The 20301-nt window shown below is 47.2% G+C and overlaps 1 long non-coding RNA gene across 1 annotated transcript in view; it reads left to right on the top strand.

Moving 5' to 3' along the window:
- The first annotated feature begins 11712 nt into the window (after positions 1 to 11712).
- Positions 11713 to 20301, top strand: part of LOC309554128 — a 63301-nt gene continuing 54712 nt past the window's right edge. The window contains exon 1 of the long non-coding RNA XR_014225207.1: positions 11713 to 11812. This is a non-coding gene — a long non-coding RNA (uncharacterized lncRNA). The remainder of the gene's footprint in view (positions 11813 to 20301) is intronic.

The raw sequence follows: 20301 nt of genomic DNA on the forward strand, positions 1-20301 counted from the left end.
AATGCCTACAACTCGCCCTGCCTAAACACTCCGACCTGTCCCTCAATTCTATCCGGACACAAATGGTTTTTTCCTGCCTATCTTTCCCTAATCAGCAGCCAGCACATTGATGTGTGCTCTGTCCCTTAGCTAAGCAGCAGAATGACGCTGCTGCGGCGGCTGCCTCGAACTTATAAAGACTTGGTCACATGCTTCAGACGGCCAATCACAGCTACTAAGACATTTGCAGGCATGGCTGGGATGGCTTAAGGCACACCAGTTAAACGATTGTTGATTGGCTGTTGAAAGCCCGCCATGAAAAGAGCGCCAAAGCATGCAAAACCCGGAAATAAAACGACCGAACACGGATTTTTACCCGAACATACAGTAAAGTGTCCGTGTCCGTGTTCGGGTAAAAAAAATCCAATTATTCGGTACGAACACGAATAATACAGTCCGTGTTCGCTCAACACTAATCATGAACTCAAAGTGGCAAGTGCATATAGTATAGTAAGCAAAAATATCATAAACTCAAAAGGGGCAAGTGCATATGGTACAGTAAACAGTATACCGTGGGTTCAAAGTGCCAAGTGCATGAATACCCAAGAATAGTATTGGTGTGTACCAATATAAATTAGTGACATATAATAAATAAACAGTGGTAGTGTATACAAAGAGGGAAAAAAAGTCTGATATAGACTGGTATATAAATGATGAACCCTCCACCCCCTTCCATACCGTTTATAGTCTTCTGACTAAAGCCCCGTACACACGCACAGATCGTCGTCATACAAACGTCGGCGGACGAAAGATCTGCCGATTGTACGCGTGTTAGTATGGTGCCTCCGACAGCTGTCTGCACACAATCCGCGGACAAGAGTCTTTCTTGCAAACATGAAAATTTTTGTCTGCGGACACCAGAACGGACGATTGTTCGCCTGTCAGTACAGAAATCAGCCGACAGACCGCAGATTTGCAAGACTGGGCATGCTCAGAAAATAAAAAACACAGGGAAAGTTAACCATTACATGACATCACTTCTGCAGTCAGCTGAAGTCTGCGGACAAAATTCTTGTGCTGTCCTTGTGCTGTCTTTGCACTTTTCAACAGACACCGACATCCCGGGGAGAAAAGACGAACATTTGTATGACGACGATCTGTGTGTGTGTACGGGGCTTAAGGGAGGCTGCAGTCTTTACATTTCACGTACTTACCTACATCCGTATAACCCATAAGCGCGGAGTTCATTACCTATATCAAGTGTCCATTGTTCATTGTTGAAAAGTGGTTAGCCGTTATTGACTTATTTTGAAGATAACACCTATATTCTCTGGTCATGAAAAAAGGATATATTTGGAGAGGTTTATAAAACATTGCATCTAGCCATGAGCTGTTTCCACACAATGGCAGATCCTAACAAGTTCCACGAGAGCAGCTATGTCATAGATTACCTAGCAAATAGACCATTGTTTCAACTATGGGAAGATAAATAACAGAGGAACCAGGAAAAGAAAAAACTCTACTCATTATTTGTGATCATTAACTTGGACTTTATAGAACTGTATCTTCAAATGAATTTAATATAATCATAAGCATCTCCAACCTCCTTGTTCCATTCATATACCAAGAGGGCATGTAGAAATTATGATTATATGGACAATCCCCCATGGAAAGTTATATTGTATTAGTTAGATAATAGTTTATGTTTAAATTAGATTTCATATTTAGGGATAATCGAACTTTTCAAAAGTTCGGTTCGACCAGAACACCCGAACTTCCCGAAAGTTCGGCCCGGATTTCAGAACCCCATTGAAATCAATGGGACCCGAACTTTGGTAATCAAAAAACCCCATTTTGAAGCCCTAAAACCCAATAAATGCCCCTAAAAAGTGCCTAGGGTTCTGGGTCATGCCCCAGGGACTATTAATCACACAAAAAAAGTTCTTAAAAATTGTAATTTTTGATAGAGAGCCAATTATTGAAAAAATCATTGAAAAAAAAAAAGAGATTTCTTTGGATTTAGTGTCTGGGGGGGTCTAAAAAGTGTACCTGTGAAATTTCAGCTCTGTAGCATGTCCAGAACCGGAAAAAAAAATTTGTTTGTATTAGAATTAATATAGAACAGGATAGTGGCTCCGCTACTTTCACACCTTGCCGGTTTAGTAGCAGGCATTTTTTTTGGGCATTTTATGGGGGTCTTTGGAGGCAGGCATAACATCAGAACTTCTGTGTAGGGGTATATATACACACACACATGTATGTATATGTGTGTGTATATATACCCCTATACAGAATTTCAGATGTTTTGCCTGCCTCCAAAGACCCCCAAAAAATGCCCAAAAAAAACGCCTGCTGCAAAAACACACCTGGGCGTTTTTGTAGCTGGTGGTTTTTTGGGCATTTTTTGGGCGTCTTTGGAGGCAGGCATAACATCTGTACTTCTGTGTAGGGGTATATATACACACACACACACATGTATGTATATATACACATACACATACACATATATAGGTGTGAAAGTAGCAGAACACTATGCTTGCGCTAATGAAATAATTAACACCCATATGGCTTCTCTGCTATAACACCTATATATGTGTATGTGTATAAATACATATAAGTGTGTGTATATATATACCCCTATACAGAATTTCAGATGTTTTGCCTGCCTCCAAAGACCCCAAAAAAATGCCCAAAAAAAACGCCTGCTGCAAAAACACACCTGGGCGTTTTTGTAGCTGGCGTTTTTTGGGGCAATTTTTGGGCATCCTTGGAGGCAGGCATAACATCTGTACTTCTGTGTAGGGGTATATATATATATATACACACACGTGTATGTATATATACACATACACATATATAGGTGTGAAAGTAGCAGAACACTATGCTTGCGCTAATGAAATAATTAACATCCATATGGCTTCTCTGCTATAACACCTATATATGTGTATGTGTATAAATACATATAAGTGTGTGTGTATATATACCCCTATACAGAAGTTCAGATGTTTTGCCTGCCTCCAAAGACCCCCAAAAAAACGCCTGGGCCAAAAAAAAATGCCCAGGTGTGTTGTTGCAGGCGTTTTTTTTTGGGCATTTTTTGGGGGTCTTTGGAGGCAGGCAAATTCAATTAACGAGGCCAGGGGAGTGAGGTTACCGATAGTGCGGGAGGACGAAGACGTCGGGGGGAAGATTTGTCTAATACTACGTCCATGACAGCATTAAAGTCGCCTCCAACAAGGCGTGGGACAGCCGGAAGCGTCAGTATACGGGAGGAGAGCGCGGTGTAGAAGGACTGGTCAAATACATTGGGTGCATATATGTTAGAAACACCTAATTCTTTGCAATGAAGACGTACATGTGCCGAGACATAACGGCCATCTGAGTCCGTGTCCACCAAAAGGATTTCCACTGGAAGTCGTTTATGAAACAAAATTAGTACCCCAGCTTTACGGCCAGAAGCTGCCGAACCCACTACCTTTCCTACCCAGAGCTTTTCCATTCGCGCCATATCGTCTGCCATAAGGTGCGATTCCTGGATAAGAGCGATGTCTGCCCGAAGGCATTTAAGATGTCGTAAGACTTTCATCCTCTTAGCCGGGGATCGAAGACCCTTAATGTTCCAGGTCACTATCGTCATACTAAGGGAAAAGGGGGTGTGTGCCTGTAAAGACTTAAAAAGAGCTTACCCATACCCTAGGGAAGAGTGGGATCTGTACCGCGTGTTCAGACCCGCCGAGCGGTCGTACGAGCATGTCGAGAAGGAAACAAAGTCGCCGAGTAAATGACCTCTGGAGAAAACGGACCGGGGAGGGGACACATGGGAAAACTGGATGGTAGAAAAGCAAACATAGTAGTAAACATGACAGTAAAATCTTAGCAACTTCACTTTTTTCCGCATGCGTATACTACGGAGCACAGCTCCCCAAGCAGGACTCCGGGGATGAGAAGGGGAACAACATGGCCCATATGTGAATCATCTCCGCAGTTGCCCGGGTCGCGGCCTGCAGCCGGCCATACTGCAGCCATAGTATACGCATCAAACATGGAATAGGAGCACATATAAAACAACACATCAAATAAGGCATCAAAATATAATAAACACACGGAATATCTCTCCACGTGGAAAGTGAACCTGAGAACCGCGCCACAACAGGTGCCAGGGACCTCCCGGGCACAAAGCCCGGAGGAAACCGCCCCAAGGCCCCTCAAGGTAGAGAGCAAAAACGTTCCAGGGTTGGAAAAGACTCAACGAGGTGAACCCGGGCGACCAGAGCTAACCACATCCGTGTACCTTTGCCGTTTAGGGGATTCCTTTCTGGGGCTCCGTTGGACTAGAGGTCTGGAAAAAGGAAGGGATTTAGCCGATGCTGGGTGACCATTATCACCGTGTTAAAGTGAACTGACAAAATTCTCTGCTTCTTCCGGATCTTGAAAGGAAAGTTGGTTGCCGTTCGGGGCACGAAGGCGTAGTGTCGCCGGATAGGCCAAGGTGAATTTCAAACGTTCCTGATGTAATTTAGAGCATACAGTCTGGAAAGCTTTGCGTCTTTTTGCGACATCCACAGAGTAATCAGCAAATATGAGAATTTTCATGCCTTCAATCTGGAAATTCAAAGTTTAGCGGAATTTTTGTAAGATAGCAGATTTGTCCGCATAGTTCAAGTACTTGGTGATAATGGGGCGAGGGGTCTTGCATTCTTCAGAATAAAGACCCATTCTATGGGCCCGCTCTACCACGCAGGCGCCTTGCAGGCCCAAAGCAGCAGGAATCTTCTTGGCACATAGTTCAGGTATGGCAGAGGGCGCAATGTTTTCTGGAACCCCAATAAATCTAAGGTTGCTCCGGCGTGATCTGTTCTCCAAATCCTCTAATTTGTCCATAATGACACGGTTCAACTTTTCTTGAGATTGCTCTGTGCCCTGGAATTGACAGTTCATTTTCCACATTGATAAAGGAAAAGGAAGTTATCAAGTTTTCACGGAGGCGAGCCGGGGCATGCACCTGTGTGAGTCATCAGGCAATTACACCACCTTGAGTAGTGAGTCCTTGTCTGTTCATTTTCCACATTAGAGAGGTGACTTTCCACCTCTGTTATCCTATGGGAGTGCGCACCCAGCTCCCTCTTGATGCTAGCCATGCCAGCAGCAACAGCCCGCTCCACAGAGGCCGCAATGGTGGCCATTAGCAGGGCTAAAACAGCCTGGGCTATTTTATCTGTGGAGGGGGTCATGTGGAGAAGGGGCAGCAATGTGTGGCTGCTGGGAGATGTCCGACTGCAGCAGCGAAGTGTCCAAGGCCGCAGCGTCTGGAAGGGTGCCGGTACAGGCCGAGACCGCGGCCTCGATTTGTGGAGGGCCCGGCGGCGGACGTGGCGCGGCTTTTTCCAGGAATCGCTCCATCAGAGCGGGAGAGGAGGGTCGGTGCTGGGTCCCGGGGGCTTGCCGAGCAGGTACAGCTAGATGAAGGCAGGCAGGGTGTGTTGGGCAGAGTTTAGATGCCGATTTAGAGAGTCCCGCCATGGGAGCTGCTGAAGGCTCACCTACTCCATGCGGCGCCGGAACCGGAAGTCAAGTTTGTATTTTATTTGAAATTATATTTTTGTGTCATCCATATCTAACTATTTATTGTGAATACATGTCTTGTGAATAAATATATATATTCCCTGTTTTAGTCTGTATTCACTATGAGTGGTATATGCTGTTAAAAAGAAATGAATTGATTAAAAAGAACTTGTTATACTTTGTTCAGAATAATATTCTTGAATGTGTAACGCACAACAAAACAGAAACAGAACAGAACCCTAGCCGTTGTATGTCCTCACCCATCAGGAGCCAGTAAGAGTTCTCTCACCCCAACCAAGGGCATACACCCTATGCTGAGACAAGTGTATCAGCACCTAATCCAAGAACAGAGAGCCCCAGCTGCAGGAGTGGGAAGGATTTGGTGATTAGACAGAAGTGAGAAGATACTACAGCTTGGAGAGGTGGTGTGTCTACAAGCTTCAGTCAAACTCAATTGGGAACAACCATGCCCATTTGTTGTCCTTGAAGCTGACTGCCAGGGAGGGGACACAGGAGTAGAGGTAATCCCGAAAGTCAGTATCTGGAATATTATGGCCTTGCCATTGAAGCTGCGGGCCCAAATGCTGTTAGGACAAGTGAATCCACTTAACACATCCTCTGATTTTGGGGAAGGGAGAGAAGGACAGAATCTCCATAGAACAGTTTTACCTACAAAACACCCCACTATCACCTGAGTGGAAAGAAAAGGTCAAAGCTCAGCTTCTGAGATGGCAGGATATGTTTTAAAAAAAATTTGTTTGATGTGGGGCGTGTGCGAAAAGTGCCCAGCACCGGATTTGCCTTCAGGAAGACAAGCCATTCAGAGAAAGAGTCAGACGGATCCCTTTGAGGGACCTAGAAGATTTACGTGAACAGCTAGCAGAATTGGAGATCAGACATCATCAAGGAGTCCAGGAGCCATAGTGGTGGTGCAGAAGAAGAATGGGTCCCTGAGGCTGTGCATCGATTATCGGAAGCTCAACAGGAGATGCCCTACAGAGCCTATCGAGGGCAGTGTGGTTCAGCGTGCTAAATCTGAAGAATGGGTAATATCAAATCCCCATGCACCCTGAAGATAGGGATAAGACAGTGCTTATAACCCCAGTAGGGTTCTGTGAGTTCGACAGGATGCCACAGGGTCTGTCTGACACTCCAGCAACATTTGAGAGACTGATGGAGAAGACAGTAGGAGACAAGAACCTGATCAAAGTGCTGATATACTTAGACGATATCATCATATTCGGCAAAACCCTAGAACAAAATGAAGAGCGTGTAGAGAAAGTCCTGAAGAGACTCCATGATGAGGGGTTGAAGCTGTCCCTGGAAAAATGTCAGTTTTACCAGCCTTCAGTTAATTACCTCGGCCATGTTGTCTCCACTGAAGGAATAGCTACTGACCCCCAGAAACTGGAAGCTGTCACCTCTTGGCCAAGGCCTACCAATGTGATGGAGCTTACACAGGAAGTTCCATGAGGTACAAAGTAGTGAGGAGACATTACTGGAAGTGGCAGCAGAGGAGTGATTGGCGATCTCCTGGGCAGTGGATCAGTTAGTGAATGAAGGCAGTCGAGGGTGAAGTAGCGTTGAAGATGAGGAGGAGGTAATACCAGAGCATAGGAGGATCTGAGGGAAAGATATGGTGGAGTGACTCATATCCCCGGAGGAGGTGCATTATAATACTGCCAGTGAAATCCAATTGGGCTTGTATCTTACCTATTTCTGGTAAGTAGGGAGGAGAGAGGGGAGCACGGTTTACAACACTGGGCACAGCAAAGAACACGAGTGTGTTTTACCTGCATATTGAGCACTTGTCACCTTATTTATGGACTGCATAGGAGTTTTATAACAGGAGGACTATTCAACATAAGGAGGAATAATTTACGGACGCTTTGCACTAGCACATGTCACTTTATTTATTTATTTATCTTGTTTGATATGAAATTGATTTGCCATTGTATTTTATTTAAGTGTATATCACAGGTATTGCTATAAGCACTTTAGATTCGTGGTGTAATATAACAGATCACTTTGCATTTATTATCCACTTATGCACTAGTATTTGCCAGGGGTGGCAACACGGTTAGTAAATATTTTATAACACATCACAAGTTAAGTATTCATTTTTTATTTTTGGTTTAAGAGCAGTGCTGATATATATATACCCCTGAAGGAACCTTTCCTTTTCTATCAGCAGCAGCCCTTTCTTTGCACTGTGCACCTACATAAACTATAGAGACACTTTCCTAAGCGCAGGTACATCTTCCTTTTTGTTGATTCCTCATACTATAGAAGTTTCATAAAAGGATTTGCTAAAATAGCTTGGCCCCTTAATAAGTTATTGAATATGAGGATGATGACCCTGATTCAACAAAACCCATCAAGCAAATCAGAGAACCCGGGAAGTCTCGAGAGTCGATCCAAGACCAGTGGACCGAACAGTGTGAGCAAGCCTAACGACTGCCCCTGTTCTGGCCTATGCTGATCCAACCAAGCCGTATGAGCTGCATCTTGATGCCAGTTGAGACGGGCTAGGCGAAGTACTGTATCAGGAGCATGATGGATACCTGCAGCCTGTTGCTTATGTGAGCCGAAGTCTTGCACCTGCTGAGAAAAACTACCCTACTCACAAGTTGGAATTCTTGGCTCTGAAGTGGGTAGTGGTGGACAAGTTGAAAGACTACTTGCATGGTGCAGACTTCATAGTCAAGACCGATAATAACCCTCTCATGTATATTCTTACCACCACCAAACTGGATGCCACGGGGCTCCGGTGGCTGGCTGCCCTATTAGGATTTCGCTTCAGCTTAAAATACCGCCCAGGAATCGGCAACAGAGATGCTGATGCCCTGTTGAGGAGACCCTATGACTCGGGAGTTTCTTCTGAAGTGTGAACTCCAGAAGGGACACAAATCTTGTGTCAGGGAGTGGAACATTAGGCCAGAGGAACAACTGGGGCCGAAGCCATCAGAGTCCCAGTGGCAGGTGTCCCCCAAATACTACTGTGATCTGTCCAAAGTCAGGGACAAAGGCCTACCTAAGCTTTCAGAAAGGGACTTAAGAAAGGTCCAGATGGAAGATCCTCTCTGTAGTTTAACACTGAAGGCCCTGGAAGGCCAATGCCCAGATCTACTGCCAACAGACTCTCCAAAAGAAACATGGCTAGTACACAAGGAATAGGATCGACTGCAGTTATGTAATGGGGTGGTCTACCGAAGGGGCCCCTCAGGTGATCCTGAAGATAAGCGGCAGCTATTCTTACTGAGAAAGCATAGAGAGACTTTGCTGGCTGCCTTACATGACAATCATGGCCACTTAGGGCCTGAGAGGACATTCAAACTGGTGCGAGACCGGTTCTATTGGCCATGTATGCGAGCTGTTGAAGGATAATGTCACTCCTGCATAGGGTGTATACAGAGGAAGACTTTACCCTACACAGCTGCTCCACATGGCCATCTTCAAAGTCAAAGACCACTGGAATTGGTGTGTATTGACTTTCTGTGTCTGGAGCCTGACCCGAGTGGACAGGAAAATGTTCTAGTAGTGACCGACCACTTCACCCCGGTATGCCCAGGCATTCCTAACCAAAGACCAGCAAACATCTACAGTGTATGTGGGATAAATCGAAAAGACACCATAGCGTGATACCATTTGAATGGTTTATTAACCGCTTTACCACTGGTCACTGTGCTGCTACTGCAGCACAGTGGCTCGTTATCGTCTGGCGATGTAGGTCTACTTCACCAGACTTTCCCCTCTCTCGCCGCCGCTCTTCCCCGATCGTCGGGGAATCTAGTTTGGAGATCCGCCCGCCTGTGTAAACAGAGCGGGCGGATCTCCTAAGTGACAGGCAGGGTCAGATTTCAGGGTTCAGCATAGCTCACACAGTCACCTCCCCCCCCCCACACGTTAGTAAGCACCAGGCAGACATTAACCCCTCCCTCTCCAATAAAATTAACCCCTTCCCTGCCAGTGTAATTTTTACAGTAAAAGTGCATATATATAGCACTGATTACTGCAGTAATGTCACTGGTACCCCCAAAAGTGTAAAAAATGTCAGTCAAGGGTCCGATATGTCCGCCGCAATGTCGCAGTCCCGCAAAAAAATCGCAGATCGCCGCCATTACGCGTAAAAAAAAAAAAAAAAAAAAAATGACATAAATCTTTCCCTTAGTTAGTAAACGCAATAACTTTTGCGCAAACCAATCAAAATACGCTTATAGTGAATTTTTTTACCAAACATAGGTAGCAGAAAACAAATTGGCCAAAAATTAAAAAAAAATTGGTTTTTACATCTTTTTTGGGGGGAATTTCATATAAAAAAATGTTAAAAATATTGTTATTTTTTCAAAATGAACGCTCTTTTTTGTTTATAGCGCAAAAAGTAAAAATCGCACAGGTGAAAGCTCTGTTTGTGGGAAAAAAAGGACGTAAATTTTGTTTGGGTACGGCGTCGCATGACCACGCAATTGTCAGTTAAAGTCGCACAACGCCGAATCGCAAAAAGTGGCCCAGACGTAAGACAGCAAAATGCTCTAGTGGTAAAGTGGTTAAAGCAAAGAAAGTAATGCACTTACAATGGGTCAGATGCTAATTGAGGCTAATTCCTTTGAAAATGTTATGTGTAATGAAACGCGTTAGAATTGTCAAGAGTGCCGAATTGTATTGAATGCTTCTTACCATCTGACCCATTGTCAGTGCATTACTTTCTTTGCTATAATAAACCATTTAAACGGTATCACGCTATGGTGTCTTTTCGATCTATCCCACATACACCTTTCTAAATGGGGATTTCCAGATATCCATACGTGTACCATCCTTGAGTGACCTTCCTATATCCACCATTTGGAGGAGAATTCGTGGAAGCCTCTTCCATCTGTTCCAAGGAGATCATCACTTTCAGCCTTTATATATACAGGTATTTTGGGTCCATGCCATCTGGTGAGCGAATTATATTCTCTTTTTGGTGTGGGATTTATCACAAGTATTCACTCTTCTATGTGGGACTGGTCACCTTCCTTTTTTGTCTAATTTTGAATATTGGACTTTATTTTTGCATTTCAGTGTGTATTCCATTGTACTGACTTTAACATTTGAGCGCTGCACAATTTATGTTTATATATGGTCGCCATCACAGTCTGTTGGAGAGTCAGCAGCTATTTGTTCACTATTAAGGATGATCGAACGGTTCGGGTCGACCATCAGTTCGACCCGAACATTGGATGTTCGATATTCGGCCGAAAACCGAACTTTTTGCGGCAAAAGTTCGGTATTCGGCCACCAGAACCACCCAAAATGCACTGGGACAGGAACTGGGCTTTAAAAGCCCGTGATTGGCCCAGAAACGTCTGAAAAAGCCAATGAGGGGGCAGGAGTCTCCTAGGAACGTGATTGGAGTGACTACGGGGACCAGAGGCCAATCAGGAGTGAATACGCCCCACACTATATAAGATGGCCCCGCCTAACCCCTAGCACAGTGATCCAGATCCTGTTGAAGAGAGTTGAAGCAGTTCTCTGACTCCTGCTTTGCTACACTACATTTCCTACATATCGAGTGGTTCTAAAGCTCCATATAGCAGAATTGTATTTAGCTTACAGCCAGTGTAGTTAGATACAGCGATTGTGCTGGTTCTTAGAGTTACAAAAAAAAAAAAAAAACTTAAGGGACAGTGTCAGTCTTCTGCTGTATGGAGCTTTCTATTTAGTGGAAAGGGATATCTAGTGTAGTTAGGGAACTTTGTACTACATTAGTTATATTTAATAATTGAGTTTCTGTAGGGAAAGTGTGAGGGTTCTGTTTAGTGAGCACGTTGCACAGTGCTGCTGTATCACAGCAGGTATACGTGCTTGCTAGGCAGCAAAATACAGTGACAACTTAACGCCTGTTGTTCAAAGCGTTAGGTGCACTGTACAAAAGCCTTTGCAACTGTGCGTGACACGCATCTGCTGTGCTGTATCCAGCGACAACTGTGGGTCGCATAGCAGTGTGTGTTTTTCACCGCACACAGTTGCCAACGCATCAGTGACAACCTAACGCCTGTTGTTCAAAGCGTTAGGTCCACTGTGCAAAAGCCTTTGCAACTGTGCGTGACACGCATCTGCTGTGCTGTATCCAGCGACAACTGTGGGTCGCATAGCAGTGTGCGTTTTTCACCGCACACAGTTGCCAACGCATCAGTGACAAATATGCCTGGTAGACCAAGAAAAGGCATACGTGGCCCTGCTGCGGAAAGGGGCACAGCTTCTAGGGTGTCTAGAGGCAGGGGTGGACGTGGTGGTCAGTCCTCAGCCAGGCCACCATTTGGATTGTTCTCTGGCAGTGGCCAAGCTATACGTCCACAGTATGTACAGGAGGTGGTGGACTATATGACCAAACCCTCATCATCGGCATCATCTGCAACTACAGTGACCCAGGCAGAGAAAAGTGGTCAGTCTTCTGCAGTTGGCAGAACAAATACAGATGAGTCCATGTCCACCTCACGTCCTCCCTTAGACCCAACTTCAGACATGACAGAGGAGTCAGCTGAGCTGTTTGAACACAGTGTCGGCCATCTACTCCAGCCTGATGCTCAGTCCTTTATGGAGTCTGATGTTGGGTCTGAGTTTGAGGAGGAGGCAGAGCAAACAAGAGGGGAGAGCAGACGGCCCGCTCCATCTAAGGCCGCACCTATTGTCTCCCGGGCCAGGCCTGATGCTCAGTCTTTGATGGAGTCAGATGTTGGGTCTGAGGTTGAGGAGGAGGCAGAGAAAGCAAGAGGGGAGAGCAGACGGCCCGCTCCATCTAAGGCCACACCTGTTGTCTCCCAGGCCAGGCCTGATGCTCAGTCTTTGATGGAGTCAGATGTTGGGTCTGAGGTTGAGGAGGAGGCAGAGCAAGCAAGAGGGGAGAGCAGACGGCCCGCTCCATCTAAGGCCACACCTGTTGTCTCCCGAGCCACTATACACACCTCATCTTGCTGGGCCTTTTTTGAGACATCCCATGCAGACAAAACAGTTGCGATCTGCAAGATTTGTAAGAAGGGTATAAAACGTGGCAAAAATGTCAACCACCTGGGTACAAGCTGCCTAAACAGGCATTTGACAACCCACCACTCGGCCCATTGGCAGGAGCATTTAAAGAACCCACAAAAGGGCCAAAGATCGGTCAGTCAGCCTCCTAGTCCTCCTCGCGCTCCTCCTCATGCTCCATCTGCTCCACCTGCACATCAGTCTGTTCCTGGCCCTGCTATAGTCACTCGTCACCTGTTGGTAGCCTCCACTGACAGGGATGATGATATAGCAGGCAGTGTCGCATCTACCTCCAGCACACCACCAGCTGTAACATCTAGACGCCAAATTTCGATTCCACACATGCTGGAACGAAAAAAAATGTATACTCCCCGCCACCCACATGCCCAGCGTCTAAACAGTAGTTTGGCTAAACTACTGGCTCTGCAACTATTACCATTTAACCTGGTAGAGTCTGCTCCCTTCCGTGACTTCGCAAAATGTGCAGTTCCACAGTGGCAGGTGCCAAGTCGGCATTACTTTTCCCGTAAGGCCCTGCCATCCCTATACCAACATGTGGAAGGCAATGTAGTGTCGTCCCTGGCCAAGTCAGTCAGCCGTAAGATACACTTGACGGCTGACACTTGGTCAAGCAAACATGGGCAGGGACGGTACATTTCTGTCACTGCTCACTGGGTGACACTGCTTGCCAGCGGAAGGGATTGTAGCCAGGGCTCAGTGCTGCAGCCAGTGTTGCCCCCACGTCTGCAAACAGCTGGTGGTGTCGCTGATCCGGGTAGATCGATCACTTCTACCCCTCCTGCTCCTCCTCCTCTACCTCCTCCATGCCCTCCTCTGCAGAATGGTCCTTTGAATATGATGAGGTACCACGTAAACGTTCAAAGGGCTATTCTATGTCTCAGGCCAAAAGGTGTCACGCAGTGCTGCAGCTTGTGTGTCTAGGGGACAGGCAGCACACTGCCCCTCAGATTCTTGGGGCTCTGCAGGCACAGGCCCAGAGGTGGTTGACACCACGCCAGCTGCAGCCAGGGATGGTGGTTACTGATAATGGGTCAAACCTCCTGGCCGCCCTTCGTCAGGGAAAGTTAACCCATGTGCCATGCCTGGCGCATGTCCTGAATCTCGTGGTACAGCGGTTTTTGAACTCGTACCCGGGAATGCAGGATGTGCTAAGGATGGCAAGAAGGGTGTGCAGTCACTTCAGGCGGTCGTACAGTGCCACTGCACGTTTGGCCAAAGTGCAGCGCGAGTTTCACCTGCCGGTACACCGCCTCATCTGTGACATGCCCACCCACTGGAACTCCACCTTGGCTATGCTGCAGCGCCTGTACACGCAGCAGAGGGCCCTCAATGAATACCTATGCGAGTACGGCACCAGCACTGGCTCTGCGCGCCTGGGCTTCTTTTCACCACGGCAGTGGCTTTTGATTAAGGATGCATGCGCTGTCCTCTCGCCATTTGAGGAGGCCACAAGGATGGTCAGCCGGGACAGCGCATGCATCAGTGACACCCTACCGGTACTGTTTTTGTTGGAGCACACTCTGCGTGGCATTATGGACAGGGCACTGGAGGCAGAGCAGCAGGAGGAAGAGGAGGACTTCCTTGCCTCTCAAGGCCCCCTTTATCCTGAGAATCCCGACCCCATTATGCCTAGCTCCCAGAGGCCCGAGCAGGATCCAGAGGTGGAAGAGGAGGACGATTCTGCAGGAACTTTTGCAGGGTTTGAGGAGGAGGAGGAGGAAGACATGCGGCAATCTGCAAGGCCTAGTTTGACTCCCTCGGGACACTTTGGAGTAGTGCGTGGCTGGGAGGAGGAGGAGCCCGTTGAAGATAATGTCCTTATGAGTGACCCCAAGGAGTCAGCTTCTCAGGCCTTCGCTAATTTGCGACGCATGGGAAACATCATGCTTCAGAGCCTGCGAAAGGACCCCAGAATCAAGGCCATTAAAGAGACTGACCACTATTGGTTGGCCACCCTACTTGACCACCAGTCAAAAGTCTCTGAGCTTTTCCCATCCACCCATAGAGTCCACAGGATCAAATCCCTTGAGGACAGTCTCAAGAGGATTCTGGTGAACACGTTCCCCGACTCCCGTAGGGTGCAGGGGCGGGGACAACCTACCATGGATTCTACTGGTGGTCACGAGAGGAGCGTTGGAGAAGGCGTGCGGTTGACGGATGCCTTTCGGTCTTTTTTTAGTCCTCACCGCCCAGGCCTCTCAGCTGCCGCATTGACAGCGTCTGCATCACATGTTGGACGATTACGTGAGGGCACAAAGTGACACAGAGGGCTTTTCATGTGACAATGCCGATCCACTGGCATACTGGGTCTTAAGATTAGACCACTAGCCAGAACTGGCCCAGTATGCCATGGAGTTGTTGGCCTGCCCTGCTTCCAGTGTCCTATCGGAACGGGCATTCAGTGCAGCAGGAGGATACGTCACAGACCATCGAACGAGACTCTCCACCGACTCAGTCGACCGTTTGACATTCATTAAAATGAATCAGTCGTGGATATCAAGCTTTGATGCACCTGATGCAGACCTTGTAGACTAGGCTATCGTTGTGATGTGGCAGCTGAGCCTCAGTTTAAGCCTGGACCATGGTGCCACCCTCAAACCCTCCTCTCATTCTCTTTACGTTCACAGAACCTCATTTTGGTTACAACAAAAACTAGCATGTTTGTGCACCTGTTCCACAGGTGCACACCTTTACAATTTTTGAGCCTCCTTCAACACCAGCTCTTTGGGGTTAAGGTGGGGAGGCTATGCTAAAACAAAAACTAGCATGTTTGCGCACCTGTTCCACAGGTGCACACCTTTACAATTTTTGGGCCTCCTTCAACACCAGCTCTTTGGGGTTAAGGTGGGGAGGCTATGCTAAACAAAAACTACCATGTTTGCGAACCTGTTCCACAGGTGCACACCTTTACAATTTTTGGGCCTCCTTCAAAGCCAGCTCTTTGGGGTTAAGGTGGGGAGGCTATGCTAAACAAAAACTACCATGTTTGCGAACCTGTTCCACAGGTGCACACCTTTACAATTTTTGGGCCTCCTTCAACACCAGCTCTTTGGGGTTAAGGTGGGGAGGCTATGCTAAACAAAAACTACCATGTTTGCGAACCTGTTCCACAGGTGCACACCTTTACAATTTTTGGGCCTCCTTCAACACCAGCTCTTTGGGGTTAAGGTGGGGAGGCTATGCTAAAACAAAAACTACCATGTTTGCGCACCTGTTCCACAGGTGCACACCTTTACAATTTTTGGGCCTCCTTCAACACCAGCTCTTTGGGGTTAAGGTGGGGAGGCTATGCTAAACAAAAACTACCATGTTTGCTAACCTGTTCCACAGGTGCACACCTTTACAATTTTTGGGCCTCCTTCAACACCAGCTCTTTGGGGTTATGGTGGGGAGGCTCCGCCAACACCAAAACTACCATGTTTGCGCACCTGTTCCACATGTGCACACCTTCATAATTTTTACACCTTCTTCAACACCAGCTCTTTGGGCTTACAGTGGTATGGCTCCGCCAACACCCAAACAACAATTTTTGCACACCTGTCACACAGATGCATATCATTGTATGCCATGGAGTTGTTGGCCTGCCCTGCTTCCAGTGTCCTATCGGAACGGGCATTCAGTGCAGCAGGAGGATACGTCACAGACCATCGAACGAGACTCTCCACCGACTCAGTCGACCGTTTGACATTCATTAAAATGAATCAGTCGTGGATATCAAGCTTTGATGCACCTGATGCAGACCTTGTAGACTAGGCTATCGTTGTGATGTGGCAGCTGAGCCTCAGTTTAAGCCTGGACCATGGTGCCACCCTCAAACCCTCCTCTCATTCTCTTTACGTTCACAGAACCTCATTTTGGTTACAACAAAAACTAGCATGTTTGTGCACCTGTTCCACAGGTGCACACCTTTACAATTTTTGAGCCTCCTTCAACACCAGCTCTTTGGGGTTAAGGTGGGGAGGCTATGCTAAAACAAAAACTAGCATGTTTGCGCACCTGTTCCACAGGTGCACACCTTTACAATTTTTGGGCCTCCTTCAACACCAGCTCTTTGGGGTTAAGGTGGGGAGGCTATGCTAAACAAAAACTACCATGTTTGCGAACCTGTTCCACAGGTGCACACCTTTACAATTTTTGGGCCTCCTTCAAAGCCAGCTCTTTGGGGTTAAGGTGGGGAGGCTATGCTAAACAAAAACTACCATGTTTGCGAACCTGTTCCACAGGTGCACACCTTTACAATTTTTGGGCCTCCTTCAACACCAGCTCTTTGGGGTTAAGGTGGGGAGGCTATGCTAAACAAAAACTACCATGTTTGCGAACCTGTTCCACAGGTGCACACCTTTACAATTTTTGGGCCTCCTTCAACACCAGCTCTTTGGGGTTAAGGTGGGGAGGCTATGCTAAAACAAAAACTACCATGTTTGCGCACCTGTTCCACAGGTGCACACCTTTACAATTTTTGGGCCTTCTTCAACACCAGCTCTTTGGGGTTAAGGTGGGGAGGCTATGCTAAACAAAAACTACCATGTTTGCTAACCTGTTCCACAGGTGCACACCTTTACAATTTTTGGGCCTCCTTCAACACCAGCTCTTTGGGGTTATGGTGGGGAGGCTCCGCCAACACCAAAACTACCATGTTTGCGCACCTGTTCCACATGTGCACACCTTCATAATTTTTACACCTTCTTCAACACCAGCTCTTTGGGCTTACAGTGGTATGGCTCCGCCAACACCCAAACAACAATTTTTGCACACCTGTCACACAGATGCATATCATTGTAATTTTTTTCCTTACAAAGGCAATTATTGCCTTCATTACCAGCACTTTCATAGGGATATGGTGTCAAGGCATCGTCCGCACCACCAAAGGCCCAATTTTTAAGCATCCTTTACTTCTATTCAAAGTCAAGAGACAACAGTATTCATCCAAAACATCTCTAATCTTGTTCACTCTGCACTACATTGTGGCCCCTACCCCTAACCCTAACCCTCAATGTATCCGTGCATATATGTCTGTTTCTTGTGAGAATTCAAGTTAAAGTGCACCAAACACCATTTTACATGAAATAAAGTGCAATTACATACATCTTTGGACTTCTTGAAAACATTTGGTAATAATAGCCCCATTGTGGAAATACACCCGTTAATTATATGCACATTTAAAGAGACAGCACCTTTTAAAAAAAAAAAACTCTAATCTTGTTCCCAATGCACTGCATTATGTCCCCATCATACACATTGGCTGTGCCGTTGATTAGGAGCAAAAGAAAGGTGCGATTAAGCAAAAAAGTCATTTTTGAAGGTTTGGTATGCTATAATTCTGGTTCTGGACATGCTACAGAGCTGAAACTTCACAGGTACACCTTTTAGACCCCCCAGACACTAAATCCAAAGAAATCTCTCTTTTTTTTTTTTCAATAATTGTCTCTCTATCAAAAACGACAATTTTTAAGAACTTTTTTTGTGTGATTAATAGTCCCTGGGGCATGACCCAGAACCCTAGGCACTTTTTAGGGGCATTTATTGGGTTTTAGGGCTTCAAAATTGTGTTTTTTGATTCCAGAAGTTCGGGTCCCATTGATTTCAATGGGGTTCTGGAATCCGAACCGAACTTTTCTGAAATTCGGGTGTTCTGGTCGAACCGAACTTTTCAAAAGTTCGATATCCCTATTCACTATTTTTGTTAGCGCAGTATTTTTTACCCCAATTTTAAACGTCTACAGTGGCCAAAAATCTGGAAGAGAAGTTCTTTGTCCACTACAGCCTACCTCAGTACCTCAGCGTATTTACTTTACCCGGGGAGAGACTTTGAGAGTAGACTCATTAAAAAGCTGTTAGACCTGTTAGGTGTTCAGGAGTCAAAAACCCCTCCCTACCCCCCTCAAGGGTATCCCCAGCCAAAAAGCTTTAACTCCACTCTCCTGGATATGCTTGGGACTCTTACAGCTGAAAAGAAGCAACATTGGAGCAGGCGCATTGTAGATATTGTACAAGCCTATAATAACACTGAAAACAATGCCACAGGCTATTTACCATACAAGCTGATGTTCGGAAGGGAAGCTTGACTGCCAGTTGACTTAGCATTCAGCACCTCTTGATATCTTGATGGTGTCACACAGAGGATATGTGGACCACCTAAGGAAGAGTCTGAAAACAGCATATGAGAAAGCCAAGGCTGCCTAAGACACCCAGGGGCTAGCGAAACAAGCAAAACCTTGACCTGAAGGTGAGAGTACATGATTTTCAGCCTGGTGACAGTGTTATTGAGAAACTTCCGGAGACAGAGTGTGTGTGTGCAGCCACCAATGAGTAGTCTTCCAGTGCCCCCCCCCCCCCACTGGGTCCCTCCTGCTCCTGTCCTCTGTCATTCGCTGCTCGCTCTGCTTCACCCCCTGCTCAGTCCGGAGGCAGAGTGTGTGTAGCCCACCGCTAAGTAGGGTTTCTTCCCCACCCCTCCCTGCTGGACCCCCCCTGCTCCTGTCAGGAGTGCAGGAGGTACAAGGGACCAAAACTGCAGTGGGCTCCTCCCCTGTCCTCACACTGCTATGCAGGGAAACAGAACTGTGCTTACCAGGATGGCTGCCCGCCCTGTTACCTTCCCATTGGCCGAAGTGAGAGAACCAATCAGGAGGAGGAAAGAGCAGCATAGGACATGTAGTCCCAAAACCCCAGCATGCCCAACAAAATAGGGAGGAGTAGCAGCCTGGAGCCGGAGAAAAGGAGCCGAGGGAGCTAAGGGAGAGGGGTACGTGACAGGGAATGGAGATAAACCCATATAGATCCTTTGGGTTGTGCCAGCCTGGGCACCTGAAGGGGAAAGTTATTATTATCCAGGAGAAGAGAGGAGGGAGCATGACAGGAGACAGAGGAGGAGAGGTAACAGAGAAAGAGAGGGAGATACCAAGCCTGAAAAAGTCCTTTGCTGTGCTGCAGTCTACACCCAACAGAGGGGACAGAGGACAGGAGTGGTGAGTTGACAGTACTGTGTGGTGGAACTCCACCTAAGGGGGGAGAGAAAGACATGATTTTCCATAGACTACCGGGAGAGTGCCGCCAGGAGACTGAGGGGAGCAAGGAACAGTGTCACCTACTCAGTCCACCACCATTTAGCCCAGAGAGCCTGCTCGATGACCCAACGCCACCCAGTTCAGCGGAGACCACCCATACTGCTTCAGGGATCACAACAGTGGCGGCCAGCCGATAGGGGGTGCAGGGGCGCCGCCCCCCCCAAAAAAAGGAGTAGAAAGAAAAAGATTTTTTAAAAAAATTGTCTATTTTTCGCCCACTAGAGGTGCCGTACTTAGTGCTGGGTATAGGGGGGTGGGGTTTTTGACCCCACCCTTCGCTGGCAGAGGCGCCGATTGGCGCTCTTCTGGGGGTCATCAGGGCGCAGAGCAATGCGCCCCGACACTCCCCACTTTTCCGATGTCCAGGCTGTGATTGGTCCAGGCTGGGGGTGGTGCGTGCGCCAGTCACATGATGATCACCTTCCCGCCCGCACCTCCGGTCAGAGCAGAGAGGAGAGCCGCACAATCGGATCGGAAGGAGAGTTCGTCATGTCAGCTGCTGGAGGATATCGGGCAAAGCAGGAGGGATGCTGAGGGCGGCATGAGACAAGTAAGTGAGACCTCAGGAGATCACAGCACAGAGGGGTCATGGGGCAATAGTGAGGAATTCCCAGAGGAGTGACACATCCCTTTAAGTGACTGCTGCTGGGGACCCCCAATGACTGCC

Source organism: Pelophylax lessonae (genome assembly GCF_965119305.1).
Source record: "Pelophylax lessonae genome assembly, chromosome: 4".
Classification (NCBI taxonomy): domain Eukaryota; kingdom Metazoa; phylum Chordata; class Amphibia; order Anura; family Ranidae; genus Pelophylax; species Pelophylax lessonae.